This window comes from Tinamus guttatus, unplaced genomic scaffold (assembly GCF_059628265.1).
Source record: "Tinamus guttatus ecotype Peru unplaced genomic scaffold, ASM5962826v1 Tinamus_guttatus_pri_ptg000198l, whole genome shotgun sequence".
In the NCBI taxonomy this organism is placed as follows: domain Eukaryota; kingdom Metazoa; phylum Chordata; class Aves; order Tinamiformes; family Tinamidae; genus Tinamus; species Tinamus guttatus.
The window spans coordinates 1749784-1767605 of NW_028288732.1; the positions used below are offsets into that span (position 1 = coordinate 1749784).

At 40.0% G+C, this 17822-nt stretch overlaps 1 protein-coding gene across 3 annotated transcripts in view; it reads left to right on the forward strand.

The window, feature by feature from the left end:
* PEX5L (peroxisomal biogenesis factor 5 like) overlaps positions 1–17822 on the forward strand; it is a 93024-nt gene that overhangs the window by 25434 nt on the left and 49768 nt on the right. Inside the window, exon 1 of one of the 3 annotated variants that reach the window (XM_088523880.1) lies at positions 5809–5924. The exons of the other annotated variants lie outside the window; for them this stretch is intronic. The gene's annotated coding sequence lies outside the window, so the exon portion shown is untranslated. Of the gene's footprint in view, positions 1–5808; positions 5925–17822 lie in introns of those variants that run through there. 3 annotated transcript variants of the gene reach the window in all.

Below are 17822 nucleotides of genomic sequence, written 5' to 3' on the forward strand. Positions count from 1 at the left end.
AAGCCTCTCACAAAAGAGCCCAGTTTATTTTTAGATTCCCTTAACTTTACTTATTGATTTAGGAGGAGCTGAAGAATGAGCCTAAGAGGAGGGTGTTTTGTAAAAAGGGTATCTTTTATTAGATTAGCTGAGATAGCTTAAAAAAGCAAGCATGCTTTTGGTACAGAGTGCCTTTTTCAGCAAAATCTAACTCAATACAGGTGATTTTAGTTTAATCTTATATTGATGACAATGCTGTAATGAAATAAGAGTGGAACTAGGTAGCAGAAGAGTTATGTGGAAGGCTACTTTATTTAATGAGAAATTCCAAAAATCCACATGAAGCCAAGGCCCTGGTCAAGACTGTGGAGAAAAGAACACAGAATTTCTTCTGACCCCCTTTGCCTTCCTTTCCCATGCTCATTGCTGCTTAGAAATCTGGTCAATCTGGTGCTGGCTAAGAGTCTTTAGGTGTTATAAAAACAATATTTGTTCTAAAGTTTCTGTACATCAGTAAAGGCTCTACCAGCAGTGATGTCCAGCACTTACCAGACCTTTAAAGAAAACTGTGAAGTTATATCATTTTTATAGAGTCTTGTAAAAGAACATGTAAAAGGCCCCTCTCATTCCTTTCCCAGTTTCTGCTAGAAACAAACTATAAAAACAGAACATGGGAGATATCTAAGTATCTATTGTTAGTGTGACTGTGACAGACAGCAGAAGAAAGTGCAGAGAATAAGAGGCCATCACGTAGCTTCACTATTTAAAGATCTAACAGAGAATCTGCACCATAAATGAAAAGGAGAGGAAGGAACCAAACCAAGTCCAGTAAGGGATGGGTCGCAAGAGGGGAAAAAAAGGACAGACTTAATGCTAAGACAAGTAAGGAAGAATTTTATAAAGTGATGAGTAGACAACTAGAAGAAAGCAACCCGCTTAATAAGTGCAGACCAGACTCCATGGTGATTCCTGCCATTGAGACTGAGTGTTTCCAATTAGGCTATTTCCACAGCAAAACAAAACTGCAGAACTAAGCAAAAGTCCACATGACTCCATAAGCCGCAGGAAAAACAAGTCAGCAGTGTCAGTCAAAACTAGGCTAATTAATTTACAGCTAATTAAACGTGAAAGTCATGAAGAACCAGGCATGTACTAGATGGCTGCAGCAGAAAGGCACCTGCAGCACTGATTATGGCAGCAACATGCAACATTTCTACTCGAGTAAAAGCATGAACTTCCTTTTCCTACTTTCTAGCTCCACTGCTAGAAGGCTCCTTCCTCAGAGTAGGACTGTGAAAACAGCATTTAGATGAAGAAAGACTGGTGGCTTTGCGGCCTACCCCAAAAAGATCATCCTAAGCACAAAGCTGCAGAAAAGAAAATGATGCAATTTGAAGAAGAAACAGTCTAAGGCATCAAAGCTGCCATCACAGGACTGCACGGCAGAACAGCGAGGGTGTCAGTGTGCGCTGAGGATGACACTGCACTCTGCTCTCAACACTTTCCATTTCTGTGAGGACTTGAGCTTCCATCAATGCTCATTAATAGAGAATGTTTCTATTCAATATTCATTAAGGAGAAAATGAATAGGGGATGATAATTTCTGGCTGGTTGTATTCCTATCTCTGGAATTACTTTGCAGCAGGAACCGCAGACAAGTTATTCATCACATTGTAACAATTAAGACACTGCTGACAGAGCTGAGGGGAAAGACCGTGCATTTCATGTGTCCCTACAGGCTACAGAGGAAAACAGAACAGCATTGCCTCTGCACTGGAATTCAGAGAAGGGTTCACACATCTCAGTTATTCCCAAAACCACCCCATAGTAATCACAGATAGAACCAGACCTGTGACCACGTTTCCAGTCTGTGATCTGCCCTCACTGCCATACATGTACTGGGACAAAAGACTGCCAGTGAGTTAAAAGACACCAAGGATATTTCTATATCATCTTTGCTTTTGTACTTTTAACTCCCTTTGCTTTGAATTATTTCACCTGTAAAGTAGGACTAAAATAGTTCTTTAGTTCTTCTAAATAGTTCTTCTCTTACAAATGTCACTGTGGGCTTTGTAATTCAAGACTGAAGCAGCAGCTCTTGCACTGCCTTTGAGCAGCCTACCAGGCTGTGCTTTGTGCAGGATCCTCCTTACTACGCTGATGTGTTTGTGCTTCGACATATGCTTTTCATGTGGTAGATTTAAAAACACAGCATGTCCCTTCCACATACTATTGGCACTAATTTTTGTCACTTAAGCGACCATATTATGTTACTGTAAATATTCTGAAAATATTCTGTACTTCAGCTTAAAGCATCCTTTATCTACAAGGAAAGATGAGATCTTTGCAAAATATTTCCTCATTATGATTCCTACCTTTCCAAGAAACACCTCAGTTGAGGCAGCAAAAGAAGAGAGGTGCCACAAAGCTGAAGAGGACATCGCCTTACCCACAAGAACCACACTGCGTCCTGGAACCGACAGCTCAGGCTGTGTCCCTCAAGCACCTGGGACGAGCGAGGGTCTAAAACTAGCATCCACAGTCACCACTCATCAGAGTGGGCGCTTAATCAATCAATTAAGCCATGGGGTGCTCAGGAAAGACTGATTTGGCTCAGTTGCTTGTTTCTAGGCTATAGGGAATCGTGTAGACATCATGGAAAGACGAAGGAATAAAATACGGGACAAACATCCCAACTGTGGCATTAGTGAAGGAAAGCCGAGAAAGACACCATGGTTGTGCGGACTTGGCAGGCTCTGGGAATCCTGCTGTAATGGAATTATGCCACGCGGGTAAAGCAGACACGGCAGCATTTATTCAGTGGGTTGTATAGACACTTCAATATCAGGTCACTTCATCTATCAAGATGGAGATGACCACAAGCAAAGGTTTAGGTAGCTGGGAAACCATAAGGAAACATTACGTGAACTTAAAAGAATAGCCCCTACCCATGTCCTCTCCCCTCCAAAAGTAATCAACACAAAAAAAGCTACTTAAGGAAGTCACCCTGACAAGACAATGCATTGGAGGACATGTATACAATATATAATTGATATTTAACAAGCTAAAAAAGCTATTAAAAAATCCCTGACTTATAAGACAAACCCTTTTACCATCTACAAAAGCAAACAAACAAAAAACACCCCTGACTCAATTTTCGAGACTGTGTAAAGCAGTGAGGAATAGGGACCATCTGCTGTGAGGCCTTGCAATAGAGCAGATCTCACAAGCACTCCGAGTCCTCCTGGATCCATTCCACACTTCTGCCCAAGGAGGGGAAATTTCTTCTTCAATTAACAAGAATCCTAGAGCATTCTAGCACAAACAGCATACGTCGCATGACATATGACACACACAATACATATGGAAAGCACAGAAACAAAGAAAGAGTAATGGATGTTCTTGGGGTCCAGCCTGAAATGGTGAGAAGTGGGTACAAATCCCTGTGAGCATTAATTACAGCTGTACCAGGGGAACAAAATAACCTCCTTCTGCACAGTTCACTACTCTGATTTTATGACTTTGGAAACCACTCACTATCAATTTAGTGAAAATACATTAACAATTGTGCAATGTCCCCAACAGTTTCAATAGATGATGCCATGTCCACAGAACAGCCTGTTATTGAGAGAAGAGATTTCAGGTGAAAATCAGGGAGTTATTTTAAAATAAACAGACACTCTAACATTAAATCCTCCACTCCAATAAATTAAATACAAGTTATTAGCCACCACTGTCACCTCCTCAGTCATACGGCTTGCACGACCTGCCTCCTGTGTTACACAAGCTGCGGATTTAATGAACAAACCAACCCCATACAATGAACTTCAGTAAACTTCAATCCAAGCTACTACCTACTGGGCAAAGCAGCTTTCTTCCATACCTCTCTTTTACAGTGTTACTGCATCGCTTCCACTTGTCTCCACTTGCCACTAGAGTCACATGTTTGTGTCAGCAGCTCACCTTTTATTTCAAAGCAATGTTTCTAGGTCTTACAGTTACAGAGAGAAACTTTATAAGAACATCAAACACCAGAAGACACAAAAGAATTGAAAAATATTGCCTCTAGCTTTGCACATGCAGCTTCTATCAGTACTAGCTGAGCACAAATAACTGCGTATGGCCCTTGGATATTTCTTTTTAAATATGTTTCAGTCTTTCAAGCAGTTTTCTCATAATCAGCTGCAGCTTCCATGGCATGTTTCAGCCTCCAGGCTGCAGAGCTTCAGTTCTTCTCCAGCTGCAGACATGGGCACGTGCCGCCACCTCCCTAGCAAAGCCTGGATCCCCCCACCAGTATTTGGCTGAAATCAACAGCCAGGTCGCAATGCAAATAGAGAAAACATCAAGTTCCTCTACGACGATTTGCAAAGATTGGGCGGCTTTAATTAGAATCCATACATTTCCTTTTCTGCAGCCAAACTATTCTCTCAGTGTCAGTAAAATTACTCCTCTGACCTAAGTTCTCATGGATAATGCTGTGTGGCCAAGTTTACACTGGGTGCATTAGTGCAATTTATTTAACAACCCTTTATGGCTGAAAATTAATGATAAACATGAAAGGTTGCTGTGCTTTTCTTTTAAGCAGAATGGATGTATTTCAGGCTGAAGGCTTCAGCTGGCTTAGGGAGTAAAGTCTGCAACTGTGGAAAATATGTTTCCGCAATGCTTTCTCCAACATAATAATGTGAAGTCTCAGCAGTTTCTTGTCCCCTTTGGGGAAAAACTGCAACGATTCAGTGTATTGTAATCTACTGTGAATTCAGCATCTGCTTATGATAGTCTCAACAGAAAAAGTTGTTTCTTTTCATCATCTGCAGATGTAACTATAACAGCAAGGCCTGCAAAATGTTCAGGGATAAGATGTTTAAGAAGAGCTAAAGAGCTAGAATGAAATATGTTATCTCTGCATTAAAATTAAAAAAGAGAAACTATCTCCCCATCCCCAATCATCCGTTCAGAGTCGTTCAGCTTGAGCATAAGTATCAGGTAATTACACTGCTCTGCACCTCCCTTTCACCTTCCATCTGCGTCTCTCAAACCACTTTGCAAACATTACTGAATTAAGTAGCACAACAGTCAGAGTGAAGCACTCTGCAAATTAAAAACGCAGAAGCACCCAGAGGTCTCACCCGCACCTTGAGCTCTGCACATGCAGATGCTCATTTGCGCACAAGCACATCTGAATCCCATGTACCAAATGTCAATATGCACATTTTCAAAATAAACAAACATGAGAATGTCAAGATTTTTTACCTGCTAATCACAGGGAGTTGGAGTGTCTATTCTATGCGCAGCTCAGAGAAAGGTCAGAGCTCTGTTTCCCAAGGAATAAGACAAAAGCAGTCCCATGCTAAAGTACCTATATGACAAAGGACACTATAGGCTTAGAGACATTGCAGAGCTTAGAGAATCACAAAACAGGCTCAGTCTGCAACTTCTAGTGCATAGTGAGCCCTGGATCTCTTTCTGCAACCTTACACAAGTAAAAATCTAACAGGAACCATGTTGCAAATGATAGCCCAACTGTTAAGTATTTTGTAAATTTGAAGTTTTTATTTTCACTTCCTAAACAGCCAGTTACCCTCACTTTGATCTTAGAGAGGAAGAATTGAAAAAAATAAATTTGGGCAAAGAGTCAAAAATTGTAGCTGAGCCAGGAGCTGAATCTAATCACATTACTTTTATCATCATGCCTTTTGTAATTAAGTTGTGATAGAGTAGCTGAAAAATATGAGGAAGCTGTGCATACATAACCACTCTCATCACAAATAAAGGACAAGTTCTTTCTGATTGAAATAATATTTCTGTTCCATCTTAGATTCCTCCTTGCTGCTAATTTTCTCCAACTCTGCCTCATGTTTCTCATACCGACATTGCTGTCTGGTTCACAAGTCTACCACGAGCGAGAGTAGGAGGCTGACAGAAGGAGCAATCAGAAGAAGGTGGGCAGCAAAGCAGGAGACATTTCCTTTGTTTTTCACTTGCTTGGTGCTGAGCTGATACGGCTCCAGACCGAACAAGACACTAGCAGGTGGAACAGAGGCAACTAAGTTTGTAAGAGCAGTCTTTAAACTACTGAACTGGATGGAAATTTTTGTGTGCATGGCAGGCTACCGTTGCACTTCCAGCTTATTCAGTTTAGGTGGATCTTTGTAAAAGGGCAGGTTTCAATCACCAATTAAAGCTACCCAGTCTTCCTCTGACAGTTTTCAGTGAGCTGATTCTGCAAAGATGAGTAAGTGTGAAGTTATGGGACCTGTGGTGGTTTATGATTAGCTATCCCCCCTAAAAGAGGGAAGATTTATTGGAAAGACTTAGTCTCATTTTTTTTTTTTTTGGTCACATAGTAGTGACCAGATTTAGAAAGCAAATGGGGTATCCATATGGATGTCCCTGCAAGGGAGCACTGTAAAGGTGAGGGATTGAATAACCATTTAATGCAAAGCAATAAGTGAATCAAAGCCAAAATCTGATCCAAATGTCCAAGTGATTACAGAACTATTCAAAGATAGTAGTAAAATACAAAACCCAGGCAAAAAGACTTGTGTCATCCTTGGCAAATCAGTCGCATCGTGCCCAGGTCTATCTGCAAGACAGGGTATGCCTGTCCTTATCTGTTGAAATCCTTGTGAGAAGAGCTCCATTAAGGACATGTACTGCAAATGCATTAATGCCGATGAATGTCTTGGGATGAGGGAATGACTCCTGATTGAATTATTTCTGCAACATGCTGAAGAGCAGCTGCCTGCAGTTATTAATGAATTGACTGGCTTTCCCATACTGTGGCAGCAGGAATGTTGCAGCGTCTAGTGAATTTTGGAGGCACTGAATATTCAGCCATGAATAAATGAAAGATCTGGGGAGGCTGTGGGACCATAAAATCAAGCCCCCAGAATATCTGACTCTACTGCATGAGTTTACCCCACAGGATAAGAACAGTCACACTCCACTCAGTTCCTAAACTATTATATTAATCTGAAAAGCCTACAGGAAGCAAGAGAAACAATCAGTAGCTTGAAACGATTTGAGATATGCTCAACCACAGCATAAGAGCATTTCACACTTGCAAGGAAGAAAGTGCTTATGTAGGAGTCTGTTGTTTCCCTGTTTCTAGATACTGAAGAATGACACTAAAATGCCTTCCATATCTATTTTATAAGTTCAAAGACAGTGAAGCCTTCCAGTATTTTAAAGTTAGCCTTCTACTGCTGTTTCTGGGTATTATATAGTGTATATTTTTAAAAAAATAAGCCTATATAAGCAACATATAATAAATGTTCTACAAATGCTATGAATAATGCTGAGTATTCCAAGGACTTTGGTCAATACAGATGCTTTGAAAGGACAACTAGTCATTGAGACATTCAAGATTGATAATGATTAAGAAAAAAAAAAAGAAAAAAGAAAAGCCTTAATCTCCCTGTGCATCTTGCAAAATGCATCAAATACTTGCAAAAACTCTCCAGTCTCTTGGCTGCACCTCAGATACCCATGTCAGAACAGGACACTTCAGACTCTAGAGGGGGTGCTATAATGCACAACCTTCATCATTAAAACAAAATTCAAAAGGCTGTGCCTCTCAGCACACACGTAGGACAGCTCCCAAGCCCAGCCCCATATGCTCCTAGGGCCAGTGCTGACACCGTCTTTGCTAGGGTCAAGACAGACCCAGCAGGTCTAGGCCAAGAACAACATTTGGGACGCAGATAGTGGGATAACCATAAATAAGGGGAAATGGATGAAACGTTGCCTCATTTTTGAAACACCCTCAGAAGCCAAAAGTCGTTAGACATGATTGTGATTTACACCAAAAAATGTGATATTATGTAAAACATGCTTAAGAGAAGTAAAAACATCATTGAAAACCATAAAATATTGCAGTATATCCTATTCAATCAGCACCTTTTATCTAAAATCTTTTGTAGCTAACTCGCTTGCTTGTGGCTACATTTCTGAAGTGGAATCACACAGGTTTTCTGCAGTGCAGGTTTCCCGAGGTAGAGCTTTGAAAAATAATATACGCAATCACTGATAAATTTCTCACAAAACTGCTCTCTGCATTTCAGGCAACACTATTAGCTTCTGATTCGATTGCAAATCACATAATATATGCTGTCTTTAGTAAGATGATGAGTCTGGGAATAACAATTTTCTCCAGGAAAAAAGAGGAAGAATATGAAAAGTCTGTAATAGTAGAAGGTAATAAAGAGAACTTCACATGCAGTATCTGTAAGATTTCAAGGCTTTTAAAGGCAATTTTGTTTTTTTGAAGCTCAACATTTTACCATTTAAGCTAAACAGCTTTGATTTTGTCTGCCTCAGGGTGATGCTTTTAACATTATATATGTAAATGAACAGTATATATAAAAAAGGCACATATGTGGTCAATCAAATCTCATTCTAACCCACTGGAAATGCACCCGCTGGTGCATTTATCACAATCTCACTACTCAAAAATTCCCCTTCAATGGAATAAGATTGACAAGTTTGTTACTGACTTGCAAATTGCTTCAATTCTGATCTAGTTAATAATTTTAATCTACTGCAACATCTTAAAATCCTTAGCTCCACTCTGCATTTAAAGGTCTGGTTTTCTGCATTATATAACTCTAGCATTTTCTATTTTATTCAAGCACTAGAAAGTAATTATAATCCATCCAGTGTGCCATACAGTGCTTTTCTAGAACATCTGGTGGGGGAAAGGAGGAGTTTGAGGATTAAATATTTCCTCTTTTTATACTAGCAATAAACTTTGCCTGATAAAACTGTCCTACATGGTTGCGTGCTGCTCAGCACCATAAACTAGAAGGCAAAATGCATTTTAGATTCTGCTACATTTCCGTGATGAATACAGCAACAGATTTATAACAGTAACATTCAGCAACCTCTCTAGGAAAAAAAAAAAAAAAGCATAAATAAATTAATTTTTAGGACATTTACTAGCTGCTTAGAACTTTCTTAAATAAATGTCTATATCTGATCTTCATTACAAGTGTTTTTAGAAGTATGCTGCACAGCCTGGCTAAAGGCACAGTAATAATCCTGAATGTCTTCAAGAAAATAGCTGATCATGTGCCCAAGATATAAAATCCTATTGAAATTTCATTCTTCTACAGTTGGAGACAGACAAGTGCTTAAGAATGTTTTAGGCAAGTGGAGAAAAAAAAAGACATTTGCAAATGGAAAAAGCATATTCTGTTTTACTTGAAGGAGTTAAAGAATACAGCTATTCTCAGTATCAATACAGAACAGAAAAAAATAATTGAGAGCTTGGAAGGAATGGAATTTGCATTAAGAACATTAGTAAGCATTTTTTTTTCCCCCAAATACTACTAAGTAAATAAATAGAAGGGTAGACAAATACACAAAATCTAGAGGCCTTGTACATCTCTTTCTCTCTACTTTTGGCAAGGTCATGGAATTATAGAATCATTATGGTTGGAAATAACCAATGATATCCAAATTTCTGTGCATATATACAACCAAAAGAACGCTATGTTGTATCTCTGACATGAGGCAAGAGCTATAACCATGGAGTTAAATTTATTTCCCCAGCAAAGTCTTTCCTCCTTTGTGTGTTATCGGCCTTAGCTTACCCAGTTTGGTGATGATCAAAACAGTTCTTGAGACACCAATGGAACAGAAGGGCTTGGCAAAGTATCCACAATGGTTGAAGCTTAAGTTCACAGAAAAAAACATACATATGCTTTAAGTTTCACCACATTAAATATTACACAGACTATTTTTCCTTTGTAACAATGTCTCTAGCAAGGTTGAGCTCAAAAAACCCAGAACAGTGTGTGTAAAATCGCTTACTCAGCCAACCTTCTTTCTCTGTTAGCTTTAAAAAACCACACGGTGTTACCTCTGATTATGCTTCTGTAGTATTTGCCAAAGCTACATTGATCCAAACAAGAAATAAAAGCACAGTACCAGGTCTTCAAGACAAAAAGTCACCCAGAAGCTCTGTACTGAAAGCACATCCACAGTCCTTCAGTAGGTAGAGGCTGAAATGGGTTTACGTGAGACTCAATACTTCTGAATACTCAATAATTCTGAATAAAAAGTATGTAATTGAGAATCAGGAAGCATTTGCATTCATCTCTCAAGAAATAAAGAAAGACTGAATACTTAATCCAGTTCTAATAACATTTATGATGTAGCCCAGGATTCGTTATTGCACCAAAGATGCACTACGGAGAAAATGCCTGCACTCCAAATCCTTAGGCTTTCAGTCACGTTTTATTTTCTAGATACACTTTAACTTAGGGGCTATGCAAGTAACGTACTAGTTGGCCAAAAGATTATCCAAACTTTACAACCTAATACCAAAACTGGTTAGATAAGAACATACTTACGCACACATTTCAAATACGGATGCAAAGAGAGACCAGCACCAAGGAATATGAGTGCTAAGAACATGGAACTCAGCAGACCAGGCAAGGCGCTACCTGCTCCAGGCGCATGAGAACTCTTTAGTTTCATATAACACCCAGAGAAAGCAATAAGCACAGTCATTGCTGACGCTGAGGGCTGTGCAACTCTACTGATCCCGCACTCAAATTCAAGTGGAACATGGGGAGAGGTGAAAATAAGTGAGGGGCAATGGGTCTTGTTAAAGGTTACATGCGAGAACAGGAAGCCAGTGTAGATGTCAATACTCAAAGGGCTACAAAGTGTCAATGCTCAAAGGGACGACAGCGAGTCTAGAGAAATGTTTGTTCTTCTAGAAGTAATGGAAATTAATTTATGAGTCCAGTGAATCTGTAAGATACAAAGCATTTCTTGGAGGGTGAAAAAGAGAATGGTCAATATCTCTTAGGCAACATTAGTCTACAGCAGAACTATCTTCCTAAATATATTTAGCAGCTCTGTAGGGTTAAATTGCTTTGAATGAAGAATTCGAGGTTTATATATGCTTTAAAATGTTTCTGAAGAGAGGACAGCAATTCACATTTTTCTATCGCTTTTGCTAAGTCACAAGTAAAGTATAGTTTTGAAGGGGTACCAATATAATTTACAATTATTCTATGTTTACTGTCTCCTGACATTACTTAGTAGTAATGTAGCAATAGGTATTTCTTCAGAAACCTCATTTCCATGGTGAGATTTTGTATTTTAGTCTTTAGAATCATCCTCTCCATCAATTCCATGGAAAATTGTGTAATGAGATCTCTTCTTAAAACAAAAATACACACTCAAAACTCCAACAAAAATCTAAAGGTCAGGCATTTACATTTTCATCAGTTAATACCTTTCCAGCGAAAAAGTCGTGTGCCAATTCAGCATATTCTTCTTCATTATTATAATTTTATTTTTACCCTTTAGGGAAGAAGGTGACATATCCTCTTTTAATAGGAACACTGGCAAAAAACAGCCATTAAATAGAGTCATTTTCTCTTAATACTGAGACAAATCGTTTATACCTTTAAAATAATTGCCTCCTATAGCAAACAGGAGGCAATGTTTCCTTCCAGGGAAATGTACTAATGAACCCGCCTCCTCTGCACAAGCAGAGAGCTCGTATGTGTCAATCTCTAGAAGTGTCAGAGACTTTTATTTCCTTGACCCAGGCTATCCTTAAATCACTAGTGTCTACTCTGGAGAACATCCAGATCAAAATGGATCAAAGTGACAGCCCAGGAAAGAGGAGCCGCTCAGACAGGAAAGGACCAGCAGGGATGAGAGGGTGTCTCTGAGGCCAGGGCACCCTCTTCCCGAGCGGAGCAGGCTCCGAGCAGCCTGAGCGGGCTCCCAGCAGCAGCGTTTCCCGATTACTCCTCTCCGCGATCCCTAATTACTCAGGCTATCAGTTTGAGCTGGTTTTCCCATGGGTCAGGATCCAGTTCGCTGCAGTTCACTTTTCAGAATTACCACCCAGCACATGCTTTATATGACATATTGAAGATGACATATTCCCACTGCTTGTAAGATACTCATTTCCCAGATGACTTCTACTGAACAAGAACCTGGGACAATTTCTTAAACACTATCTCATATTTCTAACCTAACTAAAGAATCATTCACAGGCATAAATGCATCATCAGCCACTCTGTGTTTTCTCACTCTGGGCCTGCTACTAAGAAACAAAGAGAGAGAGAAAGATTAAAATTGAAATAAACTAATAATTTGTTTTAGAAGAGACCTCTGGAAATCATCTGATCATCTAGAATTATTTATAGCACCCAAAAAGAAAGAATTTATAAGCCTGCAGAAGATTACAGTATGGGACTCTGTATAAAATTATGTTTTTCATAGCACAATTTAATTGATCTTATAAGAAGGTCAACAAAAGTGGCAGTTTCTGATACCCAGGAGCTGATCTAAACATAGCCCTGAGCTGGGAAAAGCATTCAAGCACTATGATAAGAGTAATTAACTGTTTTCCCCAACAGGAATGATTTCCTGCCTCACACACAGTCACCTGTCCCACACACTGAAGAACTGAGCAGTTACAATAAAGGAACGAGGACGGCAAATTGTATTCTATGCCTTTCTTCTTGTAAAAAGGGGAAAAAAGAAAAAAAAGGCATTGAGTGACCCCGTAAGAGAGCAGAAGTAGCCAAGAAACCGTATCATCCCACTCTTCTGCACAGAGACAGCAGGAGTCAAGTGCAAAAGAAATTTTAATTAAAACTCTGAAGGCAGTGCAAAGTTTTGAGCACTTCTACTGAAATAACTTTGCTCACATAAAAGGAAATTATATTTAGGCCGCACTGTGGAGCCAACTGACAAGAGGATCAATGGGCTTTCTGATGCTGCTTGAAAATAAGAACAGTTATTAGTCTTCTACAATAGAAGCTACTTTAAAATAGTTGTTTTAATGACAGCAATATAAGAAAGCCAAAATATGAGACAGGCACACTGTTTATCAAAATTCCCACGCAGCTCCAACATTTGAATAAAGTGTGGAGTTTAGAGAATTTTGCTATAATTAACCATATAACTTGAAACATTCTTAATTAAATGCTACGAGCCCAGTAAGCCTAATATAAAGATCCAAGCCTAGAGGCAGTCGAGATCATCCCTTCCTTCCAGTGTAAATGAGGAGTTAAATCAGACTCAGACTAGATATTAGGACCTGGTTTTAGCACTTCAGCTAATTGCAAATAGCATCTGCCATCTGTGTCTGCAAAGCACAGCTATTATATTGCCAGCAATATTCATAGAACTGTATGTAACAATTTCCAAGGAAAGCCCTGTAGAAAGGTGCACCCCAGTAGAGCCGTCAGTGCCAGCTCCTGGGATGCCTTTTCGGCACCTACATGCCCTGTGATGTGTTGGGAAATAGATGTGCTCCCTAGTTAGATGCCTTCAGGGATCAAGGATGTCTCTATGGTCAAAGAGATGTGATTCCTTCTTCTAAGGAGGTAACTCCTGAGGAGGTTAGAAAGCCCAACTACACTGTCCTGGCAAAGATGTCACGGACACATGGGAGCTGCTAGCTCGGAGAGTGGCGTGTTTGAAATTACAACAACAGAATTAGGAGGAACAAGGCAGCCGGCCTTGCCAGGAGGCAGCTGATCCCCAGGAGGGGTCCCCAAGCACCAGCAGCCTTCAGAAGGAGCACATTGGGTTCCTTGCACACAGAGGCTGCAGAGCTGCTCAGCGTGAGGTGCCGGGAGACCCAATTACCTTCACAAGGTGCCAAAGATCTGCAGACACCCAGGCCTAGGCGAGGAGGAAAGGAAAAAAAAAGAAGGAAGGAAAAAAGAAAAAAGCTCTTTACTTTTCAGAATGCAACTGTGTTGCTCTAAAATTAATCTTTGTCAATATATTGTCCTCTGAAATATATATAAAAAAAAAAACCCTTAGGATTATAATTCTAGACTTTCTGGGACAGCATCAAAGGTAGCAGTATAGCAGTGGCCTGCCAAAAAGCTCCTCCAGTGCTAAGGTGTAGGTAGGGACTATATATAGTTAATTCATTGCATCACACTAGAAAAAGGGGGAGGAGGGGAGGCAAGGAGATATATTCCTCATAGCTGGACAGCTAAAAACATCCCTTTCATTTGCACAAAATCCCATGAAAAGGAGATGAATTGAGCAAGCACTGTAGAAAAAGCTCCACTAGAGCAAACAGCACTTCTCAGAAACCCACATTTTATTAAACCTGCCCCTAGACAAAGGCGGTATCAGAAAACGACTTCCCTCTTACTCATTAGGCAACAGGACACACCAGTCACTTGAGCTCTAGGATGGTCCCTGGTGCAGATTACAAAACCTCCAGTTTTTGGCATTCTCTTCCAGGGCTTTTCTGCCCAGCAGCTACATCTCCCCGTAGCCACCTGCTCCCAGGCACTTGCCCAGGCAGCCTGCACACTGCGAGCTGGCAACCCTTGCACAGAGCAAAACTCCACGGGCTGCTTGGAAACCTGATCAGGACACTAGAGATTAATAATTTAATTCCAGTTTTCACTCTTTCATGTTGGCATTTGATAACAGCGTGCTCTCTGAAACTTGGCACTCTTTGATATCTTACCTATGTGATGGGTATAATGACATGGCAGCTCATGTCCTGCACACTGGACAAATAGTGTCACATTTCAGCTGAGATCTTCTTACTGATTTACATCCTTGTGTCCATTAAAGAAAGCATGAGGGATAAGCTGATTAATTGAAAAGAAGTGCACACTGCTAAATACGGCCATCCTACCAACAAAGCTTTAAGACTTCTATATTCATGTTTCTGCAGGTTCTGATTCTTGTTCCTAAACGGTCTTAAAATAAATAAATAAATAAATAAGAGAGAGAGATTTCACTCTGGAGAAATGAAATGCCTCACTTCACTGAGCCTTTTTACTAAACTTCATTATGTCAGGTAGATCATGCGTGTTTAAAACCTTAATTCTCTGGATTACACCTCTTAACAGAGGATGTACAGGCGCTTCAGATAATGTATCCCTGCAGAAAAATGTTACGCCTCAGAATATGAGAATGCCTTTTATAGCAGCAGCTGGAGCAGGTATTTTCTATCCAGGTGCAGTGCCGGGAGATGGAGAACTATATGGCTACTGCCACTAGTATTTGTGCAAAACATTTCCAGGATTTAAGAAAATCAACTTTCGCTAATTACTGCCAAATTGAACTTCGTATCTCAGTAGGAAATCCAGCTTTATTTCAAATCTACAAACTGCTGAAGACTACAGAAAAGATGACATTAAGCTTTAGTAAATCACAGCAATTTTCTCTTCAAAATGGGCTGATACTGAAAGCTGTAAAGATACCTTAAAATTTTTGTACAAAATGCACATGACCCTGCACAAAACCCATCCTTCCATTATAACTTTTCTTTTTGGTAGAGCAGATCTAGGGGGACTGGTGCCTGTTGTGCCAGTGCTTTATGGCCACATACATCTTGTGAGCTGTCAAACATACATGACGAGCAACCTCTCTCTCTAAGACCCAACAAAAGAGGAAAAAAAAAATACAGTAATGTCTCCAAAAGTAACACACCTGGCACTGGGAGATGCAATCTAAGTTGTGCTAGCACATCTGCACTGCCTGCCCACCTTAACACCACTATTACTTATCATTTCATATTATAAGTACATTATTAAGGTTGCATGCCCAGTTCAAAGGGTTACTGTTTACAAAGCCAAGCAGAAGGTATCAGGCAGTGCTGCCAGCCACGCACATGGTAATTCCAAAGCAATCCAGCTCTATTCCACCTTTCCTCAACATAAGTGCATGGGTCCAGTTGCAGGTGTAAGATGGTGGAGCTCGGGCAAGCTCTGCTCTGCTGGTATCTGCATTTCATAGCTGCTGCAAAACAGCTTTAACTTGAGTGAACACCTGAGCACACCAGCTACAGCTGCCCCAGGGCTCTCCCATTTCTAAATATGAATGATGTTTCATGAACATAATTCCCTATCAGTCATATAATATATTTGCGAGCTCCACTCTCCATGCAGAATTAAGCTAAGAGCAAGTCTGAAGTTTCAGAACACATGTGGTTTTATGCTGTGTGAAGGAAGAATTATTCTGCTAAAAGTAATTCCTGCCTGCATGGCTTGCTGGGTGCCCCTTAGAGCTGGAGAGGGCAATGGGATTGTGAGCACTTCACATCTTCGAGGGTCAGGCTGTAACTACTGTCTAAATTCGACCAGGTTAATGCTCTAAGGGCAGGAATCAATGCTGGCTTGTGCCAGATCCCCAACTACAAACAGGGCATTAGATTTAGTATTTAGGTGTCAGATTTAGTATTATACGTATAAAAATAGATTTTCACATTTAGATCTTAGACAAGTGCCTAAGATAGAAGTGTCACATGAAGTTACAACTAGGTGCCAAGGTGAAGCTTTTGTTTCTACAACTGCATTACTCAGAACTTAGGAAAGGTTGTGCAGAGCTACCTGCTCCTGCTGGGAGCTACCGAAACTGCTCAGCCCTGGGAAACACTCAATAAACACGGAAAATTCACTTCCTCTTGCACCGACAACAAACACAGCAAAGTTAGAGGAAGGCATCAGTATGAAACCTTACAACAGATGTATTTGTAAGTATTTTTACATGGCTTCTAGGATTATTTTAATTGCTAGCTTTGCACTACAAAAGCTACATAACCATTCTAGATTTCTCTGAGCAAAAGCAGTATTATCATTTTCAGTAACTTATTTTGCAGCTTAAGTTTCCAGCAGTGTAGATGAGATATGGCGCCAGGATAATTTCCTGTTGCTCTTTTCTCTTATTTCAACAGTTTAACATTTCAAAGAAGACAGCAGACATTTTTTACTGTAAGAAGTTTGATTTTAATGGCACATGAGTAGCTGTCATTTGTTTAGAAAAGTAGACTACACTGAGTTGCCTCTCCCTTTCTCCTCCAAGTGAGGGGAGCAGGGCTTATCCATTTTCCTTTTTCTCATGGGCATCTTCTTTGCCACTCTGCTGCTGTGTGGCCTCTAGCCTTGGTTCACAAATGTGAACAATTTTTAGAGAGCAAATCCTCCATTACAGAAGTGCTTCTTCACATCCATCCACCTACCAAGACCCCTGGGGAAAAAAAATTCCAACTCTCAGAAGTTGTTCTGTTCTGCCATAGAGCTGACAATCGCACTGCAAAGATTTCCTGGGGAGTGCTAAGCCTTGTCAGAAAATTCAGAAATTCCTTTACATCCCTGTGGTCCTGCTGTTTTTATTCGGCTTGCTGCTAACACTGAGTAGTTCTTAAGAAATGAACAACAGAGAAAGGAGATCGGCTTTAAAGAAAGGGTGCAGAGGGGCAGGAAAAAAAACCTTATTTTTCTCCTTTGAGGTTCACTCCTGGAAACAGTGAGATCAACCAAAAAAAAAAAGTCTAATACAGAAAGCTCTGAAGTAGCATTAGAAAAAAACAACAACCAAAAAAACACTATTGATTGAACAAATATAAATCTGCTTTATAAAAAGTCAGCGATCAGATTTTTGACAAAAAAATATAGCAGAGTGACCAGCTGCTGGCATCTGTGGAACAGATGAAGGGAATCATTTGCATAATAAAGGTGCCAGGTTTGGACAGGGTCAAGTCTGTCTAGACATTTTGGTTTCAAAGAACTATTCATTAATGCTATGAATTAAGGTGTACCTCAGCACTAAATATTGCAATCTCATGACTTGCATAACTGAACCACGGGCTGAGACAGAAGAATAATAAAGCATTTGTTTTCTCTTGAGGAGATTAATGCAGATAGATCCTGCTGTGTTCAAGTTTTATAGAAAGAAGAAGCAGCATTAGAAATGTCAGCACCACATTCAGGGTACAGTTACCTGCTCTGGAGAGTTTTACCTGAAGAAAAGTAAAATAACCCCGCAGTAGCTGTTCTATTCCTTTGAAAAATAACTAATGTTGTCACGTGGTTTCT